Source organism: Bos indicus, chromosome 7, assembly GCF_029378745.1.
Source record: "Bos indicus isolate NIAB-ARS_2022 breed Sahiwal x Tharparkar chromosome 7, NIAB-ARS_B.indTharparkar_mat_pri_1.0, whole genome shotgun sequence".
Taxonomy (NCBI): Eukaryota; Metazoa; Chordata; class Mammalia; order Artiodactyla; family Bovidae; genus Bos; species Bos indicus.
In genome coordinates this window covers 107,588,538-107,601,853 of record NC_091766.1, presented here as the reverse complement: position 1 = coordinate 107,601,853, position 13,316 = coordinate 107,588,538, and the positions used below count along the sequence as shown (strand labels likewise).

At 42.3% G+C, this 13,316-nt stretch overlaps 1 long non-coding RNA gene across 2 annotated transcripts; it reads left to right on the top strand.

Annotated features, from left to right (window-relative positions):
* Nucleotides 1-11,449: 11,449 nt before the first annotated feature.
* LOC109561321 (uncharacterized) lies at nt 11,450-12,932 on the top strand. 2 transcript variants are annotated; one of them, XR_002181025.2, is made up of 3 exons: nt 11,450-11,844; nt 12,235-12,298; nt 12,805-12,932. It is a non-coding gene; the product is annotated as an uncharacterized lncRNA (long non-coding RNA). The 2 variants fall into 2 exon arrangements; XR_002181024.2 differs by lacking the exon at nt 11,450-11,844 and having other exon boundaries at nt 11,851-12,298.
* The last annotated feature ends 384 nt before the right edge of the window (nt 12,933-13,316 follow it).

Genomic DNA, 13,316 nt, shown 5'->3' with positions numbered 1-13,316 from the left:
TTATGAAAAATGTTGCCATAAACATTCACATAGAGGTTTCACGGTGGGAACACAAAGACTTATTTCACTTGGGAGAATATGAAAGAGTGAGATCGCTGTGCCTGTGCTCAGGGCGGATTTGCAGGAAACTGCCAAACTTCCTCCAGTCCTGCCACACGGATTTACACTCCCACCAGTAATGCACGACAGTTCCACTTTTGCCTCATTTCCACCCACACTTGGTGTTGTCAAGTGTTTTTTTGAGGAGGGGGATGAGGATTAGTGGTTTGTTTTCTCATTCTGATAGGTGTATAGTGGTATCTTGTTATGGATTTAATTTACATTTCCCTATGGACTAATAGTGTTGAGTATCTTTTCATGTGCTTATTTTCTATCCACATATCTTCTTCGGTGAAGTATCTGTTCAAAGCTTTCGCCAATTTGAAAAACTAGATTGTTGTTTTGAAAAGAAAGAACAAAGTCAAAGGGCTATCACGATCTGATTTTAAGACTTATTATAAACAACAGAGTGAGGTATCAGTGAAAACATAGATATACAGATCAATGGAGTGCATAAAGAAACCAAAAATATCCCCATGTAAATACGGTTAGTTGACCACTGGCAAACATGCAAAGACGACTCAGCAGAGAGAGGAACTGCTTTTCAACAAGTAACGCTGTAACTCTTGGACACTCACCTGCAAGTTTTTCTGGTGGCTTGTTTTTTTACCCTTATCTCTCACCTTACACAAAAAACTAACTCAAAATGAACCAAAGACCTAAATATAAAATGAAAAACAAAAAAAAGCAGGAGAAAATCTTTGTGATCTTCAGTTAACAAAACAGTACTTCAATAAAACGCCAAAAGCACGACACGTGGAAGGAAAAACTTGGTAAGTTGGCCTTGATTAAAATTAGGGAAAAATTGATCTATGAACCTATGGGCAGGAGAATGACAAACCACAGAAAATATTTTCAAATCACACATCTGATGAAGGGCATGTAGGCAGCATATAACTCTCTGATTTTAAAGAAATGCTTTTCATTCTTTCAAGCTGAACTCAAATTTCATCTCTGTGAAAAATTCAAAGACCAGATGAACTGGAATTCATATGTCTAGACCACTAGTGGATGAATGAATGAACATTTCTCAGCCATTATTACTTTTCTGTAAAACAGTATACACTAGTAAATATACTCTTATATTCTGGTCTCTTTTTAAACTGAAAACTTAAATGTATTTGCCAGACACTTGATATACTGCAATATGTTCCCATGGAATGAAATGAAACTTTATTGACTGAAATAACAAGTACTATGGATGGATGGCATCATCTTACAGATTTCAAATTGGTCACATTATGTATTAGCCTTAGGGAGGTTATATCTAAGGAGCGCAGGTCTTGCAAGTATATTCTGAAGGTATATATAGTCTTATATGGATTCGTGAATATGTATTTGTCTAAGTATATAGTTATAGAAAGTTAAGAAAACGGAAAAACTCTGTTATATATTTTACCTATTTTGTTGAAATAGCAATTCCCTTCAGTTTTGATTTTTGCCAAATATACTGTTGTATTATTATTTTCTTTGAAAATCAGAAGCTTTGGTCTCTTCTAGTGGCCATTTAGCCTAACTGCATTTGTCAAAAGGTCATGATTTGCTAAATTTAAATGCAGCCTCTTTGCTAGGCCTAGAATTAGTGCTAAGAACCAAACAAGGAGCCCATAACAAATTAGTATCCCAGGCAGCACTATCCTAGGAATCAGGAAAAGTAGTAGGATTGATATTTCCCCCAGATATTTTAAGACCAGAGGCTTATGGTAAACAGGGCTTTCTAAGGGAAGGGTGGGCCCAGCCAGCAGAGTGAGCACAGGTGAATGCTGGCACGGGTGCCCCGGCTCAGGAGACCCTGTCCTTCATTGAATGCTCCCCTTGGCAGGCTTGGGATGCTTCGTAACTGTATCTTTGACCCTGTGCCTTGGACTTTGAGTCGGAAGGAACGATGGAATGTGCTGTGCACAGAGAAGATGCGCTCGGTGCGGGTTTGCCCTGTTCCTTGCCTCTGGGCTTAGCAGTGCGCCCTGCGCCCCGGCGTCCCGCCCCCTGGGGACCCACGTGCTGAGGGCTCGGCCATCCACAGGTGCACAAGGCCAGCGCGTCACGCCTATGACGGAGTCACCAGGGACACCGACAACCCTAAAGGCTAGGCTTTCCGTCCAAGTCAGAACTCGCTTCAAATGCAGGAAGAAGGCAATGGCATCCTTCAAAACGTGAACCAATAGGAATCCTATCCTATTCTTTCTTATTTGTGTTCCTGCCTGTATTGGCCAACTACTCATATTACCAGACCACCTGACCTGCCTCTTGAGAAATCTGTATGCAGGTCAGGAAGCAACAGTTAGAACTGGACATGGAACAACAGACTGGTTCCAAACAGGAAAAGGAGTTTTTCAAGGCTGTATATTGTCACCCTGTTTATTTAACTTATATGCAGAGTACATCATGAGAAACGCTGGGCTGGAAGAAACACAAGCTGGAATCAAGATTGCCAGGAGAAATATCAATAACTTCAGATATGCAGATGACACCACCCTTATGGCAGAAAGTGAAGAGGAACTAAAAAACCTCTTGATGAAAGTGAAAGAAGAGAGTGAAAAAGTTGGCTTAAAGCTCAACATTCAGAAAATGAAGATCATGGTACCTGGTCCCATCACTTCATGGGAAATAGATGGGGAAACAGTGGAAACAGTGTCAGACTTTATTTTTTGGGTTCCAAAATCACTGCAGATGGTGACTGCAGCCATGAAATTAAAAGACGCTTACTCCTTGGAAGGAAAGTTATGACCAACCTAGTATTGAAAAGCAGAGACATTACTTTGCCAACAAAGGTCCATCTAGTCAAGGCTATGGTTTTTCCAGTGGTCATGTATGGATGTGAGAGTTGGACTGTGAAGAAGGCTGAGCGCCGAAGAATTGATGCTTTTGAACTGTGGTGTTGGAGGAGAGTCTTGAGAGTCCCTTGGACTGCAAGGAGATCCAACCAGTCCATTCTGAAGGAGTTCAGCCCTGAGATTTCTTTGGAAGGAATGATGCTAAAGCTGAAACTCCAGTACTTTGGCCACCTCATGCGAAGAGTTGACTCATTGGAAAAGACTCTGATGCTGGGAGGGATTGAGGGCCAGAGGAGAAGGGGACGACAGAGGATGAGATGGCTGGATGGCATCAGTGACTCGATGGACATGAGTCTGAGTGAACTCTGGGAGTTGTTGATGGACAGGGAGGCCTGTCGTGCTGTGATTCATGGGGTCACAAAGAGTCGGACACGACTGAGCGACTGAACTGAACTGAACTCATATTAAAATGATGGCACATGAAGACACACCATACACGAGAACAGATGACATAAAGTGAGGACAGATTTCCTTTTTTGTCCTTTCTTACTCATTAGTAAGCTAAAGCTAGAGGGAGTTGATAGATGTGCAAACATCAAAAAGTGAACTTTTAAAACCTGAATTAAAAAAAAAACTGAGTTAGTTTTGTGTAGTTTACACTGTTCTGGTAAGAATGAAATACATACTCATATATGAACTATGTAATATGAATTCTGTAGTTTTTGGTGACTATACAAGTTAAATATTCTTATATAGGCACTTAAAATTGCTAACACATCATAGAAAGATGAATAGTAAAATAATTTAAAATTAAAGATTCTATCTAGTGGCAAATAAAAAACCTATCTCAATAGAGCCAGAGAAAGAAAAAGAGGCTGCAGAAGAAAGGTGGGGAAAAGCCTTCGATTTTAGCAGCTTTAACATTTTTTTCCCTGCTTTAATGAGCACAGTTTGATTGATATAAAAAGGCATTCTTTAAAAAATCCTTTCCTTGCAGAGTGAGCCTGGGATTTTGTTGCCTATTTAATGATATTAATAATGTCCAAATTTAGTAAGAACTCTTTAATACTCAGTCCATTACCAGTGGCATAAACTACACAGGAATTGTTTTTCTTGTAGCAGTTATAGATTGCATTTACTCACTGATAAATTTATATTTCATCTCCTCTTCCCCAGGCCTGAGTGAACTACTCACAAGCCCAAAGGGGCCTAAAGGTAAAGGTTTTACTGTCTTCTTCTTCAACTGGGCCTCTGAGTATCAAATGTTGTTGTTCAGTCACTCAATCCAACACTTTGCAACCCCATGGACTGCAGCATGCCAGGGTTCCCTGTCTACTATTTCCCAGAGTTGGCTCAAACTCATGTCCATTGAGTCGGTGATGCCATACAATCATCTTGTTCTCTGTTGTCCCCTTCTCCTCCTGCCTTCAATCTTTCCAGCATCAGGGTCTTTTCCAATGAATCAGCTCTTCGCATCATGTGTGCAAAGTATTGGAGCATCAGCTTCAGCATCAGTCCTTCCAATGAATATTCAGGGTTGACTCCTTTAGGATTGACAGCTTTGATTTCCTTGCAGTCCAAGGGACTCTCAAGAGTCTTCTCCAACACCACAGTTCAAATGCATCAGTTCTTCACTGCTCAGCCTTTTTTACTGTCCAGCTCTCACATCCATACACGACTACTGGAAAAAGCATAGCTTTCACTAGATGGACCTTTGTCAGCAAAGTAATGTCTCTGCTTTTTAATACACTGTCTGAGTTTGTCATAGCTTTCCTTCCAAAGACCAAGTGTCTTTTAATTTCATGGCTGCAGTCACCATCTGCAGTGATTTTGGAGCCCAAAAAAATAAAGTCTGACACTGTTTCCCTTCTTTCCCCATCTATTTCCCATGAAGTGATGGGACCAGATGCCATGATCTTAGTTTTCTGAATGTTGAGCTTTAAGCCAACTTTTTCACTCTCCTCATTTACTTTCATCAAGAGGCTTTTTGCCTCTTTCTGCCAAAGGGTGGTGTCATCTGCATATCTGAGTTATTTATATTTTCCCCGGCAATCTTGATTCCAGCTTGTGCTTCATCCAGCCCAGCATTTTGCATGATGTACTCTGTATATAAGTTAAATAAGCAGGGGGGCAATATACAGCCTTGATGTACTCCTTTCCCGATTTGGAACCAGTCTGTTGCTCCATGTCCAGTTCTAACTGTTGCTTCTTGACCTGCATACAGGTTTCTCAAGAGGCAGGTAAGGTGGTCTGGTATTCCCCTCTCTTTCAGAATTTTCCAGTTTGTTGTGATCCACACAAAGGCTTTAGTGAAGTCAATCAAGCAGATGTAGATGTTTTTCTGGAAATCTCTTGCTTTTTCAGTGATCCAACGAATGTTGGCAATTTGATCTCTGGTTTCTCTGCCTTTTCTAAATCCAGCTTGAACATCTGGAAGTTCTCATACTGCTGTTCTCATACTGCTGAAGCCTAATTTGAAGGATTTTGAGCATTACCTTGCTAGCATGTGAAATGAGTGCAATTGTACAGGACTATGAACAACATTGGTATTGTCCTTCTTTGAGATTGGAATGATTTTTTTTTTTAAGTCACTCAGTCGTGTCTGACTCTTTGTGACCCCATGGACTATACAGTCTGGAATTCTCTAGGCCAGAATACTGGAGTGGGTAGCCTTTCCCTTCTCCAGGGGATCTTCCCAACCCAGGAACTGAACCCAGGTCTCCCGCATTGCAGGTGGATTCTTTACTAGCTGAGTCACCAGGGAAGTCCTGAGATTGGAATGAAAACTGAGCTTTTCCAGTCCTGTGGCCACTGCTGAGTTTTCCAAGTTTGCTGGCATATTGAGTGCAGCGCTTTCACAGCATCATCTTTTAGGATTTCAAATAGCTGAGCTGCAATTCTATCACCCCCACTAGCTCTGTTCCTAGTGATGCTTCCTAAGGCCCACTTGACTTCAAATTCCAGGATGTCTGGCTCTAGGTGAGTGATCAAACCATCATGGCTATCCAGGTACTGAAGACCTTTTTTTGTATAGTTCTTCTGTGTATTCTTGCCACCTCTTCTTAATCTCTTCTGCTTCTGTTAGGTCCATACAGTTTCTGTCCTTTATTGAGCCCATCTTTGGATGAAACGTTCCCTTGGTATCTCTAATTTTCTTGAAGAGATCTCTAGTCTTTCTCATTCTGTTAGTTTAATCTACATCTTTGCATTGTTCACTTAAAAAGGCTTTCTTATCTCTCCTTGCTATTCCTTGGAACTCTGCATTCAGATGGGTGTATTTTTCCTTTTCTCCTTTGCTTTTCACTTCTCTTATTTTCTCAGCCATTTGTAAGACCCCCTCAGACAACCATTTTGCATTTCTTTTTCTTGGGTATGGTTTGATCACTGCCTCCTATATAATGTTATGAACCTCCGTCCATAGTTCTTCAGGCACTCTGTCTATGAGATCTAATGCCTTGAATCTATTTGTCACTTCCACTGTATAATCATAAGGTTAGAGAATGTTTTTATATGCAGTATTGGGTTCCAATAAAAATAACACACAGAGTATTTGTTATACACTTAGATATGTACCAAGTGCTTTTATACTCACTGTATCATTTTAAGTCTTATAAAAAACCCTATGGGATAGGCACTAATATTATCCCAATTTGCAGAGGCTAAAACAAGAAGAAGAAAAGAGAGTTAAATATATGATTTGTAGTCTCACAACTTGTTAGTATAGATACTGTGATTTGAATCCAGAAGACCTAATGCAAGAGCCATTTAACTGTTCTCTGCGCTGCTTTGCCAGTCAAGTCTATTTATTCAGAAGCAGGGGAGTGATTTTGAGAGGAAAGAAGGATGATCAACATCCAAGCAAAGTGACAAAATGGTAGGGGATATCAGATTTTTAAATAGCATGCTATTTTTTTAATAGCACAGCTAATATGAAAATCTCTTTAAATAAAATATCTAGGAATAAACCTACCTAAGGAGACAAAAGACCCGTACTCTGAAAACTATAAGATGCTGATGAAAGAAATCGAAGAAGGCATAAACAGGTAGAAAAATATACCATGTTCATAGACTGGAAGAATCAGTATTGTCAGAATAACTATACTACTAACTATAAGGTAGTCTACAAATTCAATGCAATCTCTATCAAATTACCAATGGCATTTTTCACAGAACTAAAACAAAAAGTTCTCAAAATTTGTATGGAGACACAAAAGACCCTGAATAGCCAAAGCAATCTTGATAAAGAAAAAATGGAGCTGGAGAAATCAGGTTTCCTGACTTCAGACTATACTACAAAGCTACAGTGATCAAAAGAGTATGGTACTGGCACAAAAATAGAAATACTGACCAATGGAACAGGATAGAAAACCAAGAAATAAGCCCATGCACCCATGGTAAATTAATCTATGACAAAGGAGGCAAGATTACACAGTGTTAAAAAGACAGTCTCTTTAATAAGTGATGTTGGAAAAACTGGGCAGATACAAGTAAAAAAAATGAAATTAGATCATTCTTTCACTCCATACACAAAAATAAGCTCAAAGTGGATTAAAGAGCTAAATGTGAGACTGAACACTATAAAACTCCTTGAGGAAAACATGTGTGTGTGTGTTAGTTGCTCAGTCATATCTGACTCTTTGTGACCCCATGGGCTGTAGAGCACCAGTGTCCTCTGTCCATGGGATTCTCCGGGCAAGAATAATGGAGTGGGTTGCCAGTCCCTTCCCTAAGGGATCTTCCCAACTAAGGGATCAAACCTGGGTCTCCTGCATTGCAGGTGGATTCTTTACCAACTGAACCACCAGGGAAGCCCAAGAATACTGGAATGGGTAGCCTATTCCTTCTCCAGGGGATCTTCCCAACCCAGGAATCGAACTGGGGTCTCCTGCATTGCAGGCAGACTCTTTACCAGCTGAGCTACCAGGGAAGCCCAATAAGGGATTAGTCTCCAAAACTTACAAATGGCTCATGACATTTAACAGCATCAAAACAAATGACCCACACTAAAAAAATGGGCAGAAGACCTAAATAGACAATTCTCCAAAAAGACATATGGATGGCAAGTAGGAACATGAAGAGATGTTTAACATCACTAATTATTAGGGAAATGCAAATCAAAGCTACACTAAATTATCACCTTACACCAGCCAGAATGGCTATCATCACAAGCAATAAATGCTGGAGAAGGTGTTGAGAGAAGCAAACCCTCCTACACTGTTGGTAGGAATGTAAATCGGTACAGCCACTATGGAGAACAGTATGGAAGTTCCTTAAAAATCTAAAAGTAGGGCTACCATATGACCCTGCAATCTCACTTCTGGGCATGAAAAGTAAATTAGTCCCTCAGTCATGTCTGACTCTTTGAGACCCCTAGCCTGGCAGGCTTCTCTGTCTACGGGATTCTGCAGGCAAGAATAGTGGAGTAGGTAGCCATTCCCTTTTCCAGGGAATCCTCTCAACCCACAGATCGAACCTGGGTGTCCTGCATTGCAGGTAGATTCTGGACATCTGAGCCATCAGGGAAGCCATATTCCTGGGCATATATCTGGAGAAAACATGATCTGTAAAGATACATACATTGCAATGTTCATAGTAGCACTGTTTACAATAGCCATGACATGGAAGCAATCTAAATGTCCATCAATAGGGTCATGGATAAAGAAGAAGTGGTACACATATACAACAGAATATTACTCAGCCATGAAAAAGAATGAAATAATGCCATTTTCAGCAATATGGATGGACCTAGACAGTGTCATATTGAGTGAAGTAAGTCAGAGAAGGAGAAATATCTTATGACACCCCTTACATGTGGAGTCTAAAAAGAAATTAACAAACAGAAAGAGATTCACAGACTTCAAGAACAAGCTTATGGTTGCTGGTGGGGGGTGGGGCTAGTTTGGGGGAAAGGAATAGTCAGAGAGTTTGAGATGGACATGTACATACTGCCTTATTTAAAATGGATAACCAACAATGACTTTCTGTATGCACGTGGAACTCTGCTCCACATTATGTGGCAGCCTGGATGGGAGGAGAGTGTGGGGGGAGAATGGATACATGTATATGTAGAGCTGAGTCCCTTCACTGTTCACTTGAAACCATCACAACATTGTTTGTTAATCAGCTATAACCCAACACAAAATAAAATTTTTTTAAAGATCTCTTTATTGCTCTAAAAGCACAATAAACCTAGGCTTGAGAACCTGCTCCATGATTTCCCAGCTTTGTGCCTTAGGTAAATTATTTACCTAAAGCTTAATGCTCTCGCTTGTCAAAATGAGGACAGCAGTAGTGGCAACTTCACAGCATTGTTGTGAGGATTAAATGGCATTACGCACAGAAAATGCTTATCATGAGGATCAAATGGCATTATGCACAGAAAATGCTTATCATGAGGATCAAATGGCATTAAGCACATAAAATGCTTATCATGAGGATCAAATGGCATTACGCACAGAAAATGCTTATCATGGCGCCTGGTAACTGCTTTACAAGTGTTAGCTACTGGTACTGTTATTTTTAGTATTTTACTTACTTGAGTTTCTTATCTTCAAACACCCCTTTTCCTTCTGTCTTTGTAGTCTGAGTCATTCTTCCTACAATTTAAGCAGGAGTTGACCCCTACCCATTAAATCTGCAGGCAATCAGAATCTTCACTTTCTTCTTGCAATTTTATTTGCCACCCACTAGGTCTCAACTGATTTAGTTCCAGATTATAGATTTTCATCCACACATTTTAATGCAGAACCTTCCTTTTTCTCTGGCTTTGAAGCATATTGTGTTAAATTCCCAAATGGTACCTTCAGAGTTCATGGCAAAGTCCTTATCATAACTCTCAGAAAACTTAAAGTTGTTCTCAGGGGAACAATCATTGCTTTGCGTTTCATTATTGAATAAAAAATCTGGAAGGACAATATCAACTTTTAAATGAAATTATACACCTGGAAGGGGAGTACAAATGTAAAAAAAGAGATCACCTCATTATCACTCTTTCAAGCTGCTAGAGTGAAACTTGAGTCATTGTATATTCCAACTTCAAAAACTCTCTGGGATATACTAAAGAACATCATTATGCACACAGCAATAAAATGAGGTTATCAGAGGGAGCCACTAAAAATAAAAGATTGCCAAGACAGTTTCTTAAAATGGATACTACAATAAGCTCATTAATAAGTATTCTGAAATAGCTCTAAGATTTTCCAAATGAAACTGAATTCCTTAGAGTTCTTAACTAGTCAAAGGAATCAAATTTATTGTTATTTTTTTCTGTTTAGTTAAATCATCTATACCTTTTTGCTGATCCAGGCAAGAATGTATCTACCTGTATCTATCTAAACACGAAGAAACATTTGACTTGGGGATTGGTATTTATTAGAGTGCTGCTGCTGCTAAGTCGCTTCAGTCGTGTCCGACTCTGTGCGACCCCATAGACGGCAGCCCACCAGGCTCCCCCGTCCCTGGGATGCTCCAGGCAAGAACACTGGAGTGGGTTGCCATTTCCTTCTCTAATGCATGAAAGTGAAAAGTGAAAGTGAAGTCGTCCAGTCGTGTCCGACTCTTAGCGACCCCAGGGACTGTAGCCTATCAGGCTCCTCCGTCCATGGAATTCTCCAGGCAAGAGTACCGGAGTGGGTCACCATTGCCTTCTCCTATTTATTAGAGTACTCATGTGAAAATGAGTGGAATTAGGCTTATTTTTAAAGACCTGGGTTACTGACAAAAGCCTTTTGAATGAAGAATTAGAGTATGAAAGGAGTCACTCCTCACCATCTTGCTAAAGTCCTCTAAACTGCCTTCATAAGGTAGAAAGTCTTCTAATTGCAGAATATCTAGAAATTAGTGCATGTTTCTTCAACAAACCGGCATAAAAGACTTATTTTTGATTGATAAGCCTACATTTATAGATACATATACCAAGCACTTCATTTCTCCCTTTTCCTTTTATCTCATACAGAATAAGCCAAGTTTCAAACGGGATCTAAGGCACGCTTTCAGTACTTTCGGCTCTGTGAACTTCTCATCTTTAATGTTTGAGGTTCTATTAAAATCATTTTCCCCCCTTTCCTTGGTACTTATAACAAAGAACGTTGTTAGTTCTATATGGGGTACGGGGCGGGGCGGGGCGGGGGGAGTCCTGATCCCATTCTCTGCCCAATGCTTAGGCTATCGCTCTGAGGGGCTCCTTTCATCCGCATCCTCCACATGGAGCTGCTTTAGCAGAATTAGAAACAAAGAAATGCACAAGAAGTCGTTTGAAAATAATAAAGACAAACTAAGAAACACTAGGATTCTTTTTTCCCCCACGCAGCAAAGAGAGGTGGAATTGTGGGCTAAAATTGACCACGGTTGTTCTCTGAGATTTTTAGAAATCAGAGATCTTCCAGAGAAAGCCAGCCCGCCCGTGGAAGCAGAGCACCGGCCAGAGCATCCCGCTCTTCCAACCTTCCTACAATTCCTGGCCCCGCGCGCTCTCAGGAGCATTAGCCCCGGGCCTGTGTCTCGCGCACGAGCCGGGTCGACACACGCCCGAAAGTGGGCGGTCCCGGCGGGGGTCGGCCCGGCCCCAACCACAGAGCGGCGGTGCCTCCGGCGTCCTAGAGCGGCCGCGGGCAGCCGGCGCTGGGCCGGGGTCCTGGGGCTAGTCTCGCGGGTCCTGAGCTCCGCCGCCCGCTTCCGGTCCTGGAAGATGCCGGCGGTCTTTCGCTCGGGGGCGCTGGCCCCGAGTCCTCTCGTCAGGTGGCGACGCCCGGGCGGGGCGGCTCCCTCTGAGGAGTCGGGTTCCGCCTGTTAGGCCCCCGCGGCCTCCGCCTCGAGCCTCCTCCAGCCGCGGAGACGAGCTTGTCTGCGGCGGGCCGGCGGGCGGAGGGCGCGCCTGTGGGCCGCCGCGTGGGTAACGAGGCCCCGCGCCCAGGAGGGCCGGCTCCCGGGCCGGGCGCGCTCCGTCTCGTGTCGCCTGACTTCGGGCGGCCTGGTGAGCCTTCCCGAGTTTTCTGAACGTGAACGTGAAGTCGCTCAGTCGTGTCCGACTCTTTGCGACCCCATGGACTGTAGCCTATCAGGCTCCTCTGTCCATGGGATTTTCCAGGCAAGAGTACTGGAGTGGGTTGCCATTGCCTTCCCCAAGGGATCTTCCCAACCCAGGGATCGAACTCGGGTCTCCCGCATCGTAGACAAACGCTTTACTGTCTGAGCCGCCAGGGAAGTTTTCTAGACCCCTCAATACCGGCTTCCATACGTAGCGGGCTTTGTGAGAAAGAACTGAAAAAATAGGTGTGGACGTGAGTCAGTGCTGTTTACTTCTTGACCGCTTCCTGTGGGCCTGGTATTATTAACCGCTAAACACGGAAACACTTCTTTTCAGTAAATGCTTGGAGATTGCGTGCTGTGCGGCAATCAACACTGCAAGGCGCCTGCAATGCTGCGAGGTGAGAACACTCACCCCTTGGTGAGGAAAACTGTCAGGGCCCGCCCTTCTGAAGCTTATTTGAAGATGAGCGGGTGGTTGGCATATGAAAGACGAAGTGTGTTAGTCACTCAGTCGTGTCCGGACTCTTTGCGACCCTGTGGACTGTAGCCCACAAGGCTCTTCTGCCCATGGAGTGCTCCAGGCAAGAATACTGGAGTGGGTCGCCATGCCCTTCTCCATATGAAAGAGGAAACGGCAACAGATTCTAAATAATTAAGCCCCAAAACACATAATTTTAATTATGGCGTTGAGGATTTATAGCAGGGAGATTCCTATGGGAAGGAGGTGGAGATGGGGAAGAGACCTGAAAGGTGAGGAAGCATCAGCCAGATTCTGCTAGTATTGCACGCCTAGGGATGAGTAACTGTGAGGATTGACGCTGGAAGGATTTGCAAAGCACCAACAGTGGGCTTTACTCCTGTTTTCTCTTCCTCTTTTATGTCTTTCCCCTCTCCATGGTAAAAGGCGATGAAGCGGGCAGCTGATTTTGGTCCTGATCGGTTTTTACTTATACTAAAGCACCACGCAGTTTCTGTCTCCTGTTGGATCAAAACAAGATGTTTTTGAAAAGCCAAATAAAACAGTATCCTATCTCTGTGGTTTCTCATTGCCTTCAAATGCCATCAGCCAACGTGCCCACCTAGTTCTCAGTTAACCCTATTCAGTTCCAGCTTTTGCTCTGCTGCATCTTCCACTGTTTTCTTCAGTTGATGTTGGCTTCTTTTGGAGTCGAGTCTTCATCTCAAATTTTTCTAATCTAAAAGCTGTTCAAAGCATTACACATTATGAAGCAGTTGTGTTCTTATTGGGACACTGATTCCTGGTATCTGAAATATTTAACTCTAGAAAATGTTTATCCTTTAACCACTGTTTGCTAGCACAATAGAACAATACTATTTTATATAGTTGCAATTATTGATATAGGCACACTTTATGTGTAAGAATTCTATCCAAGTCCAACATATAAATTGTTTACT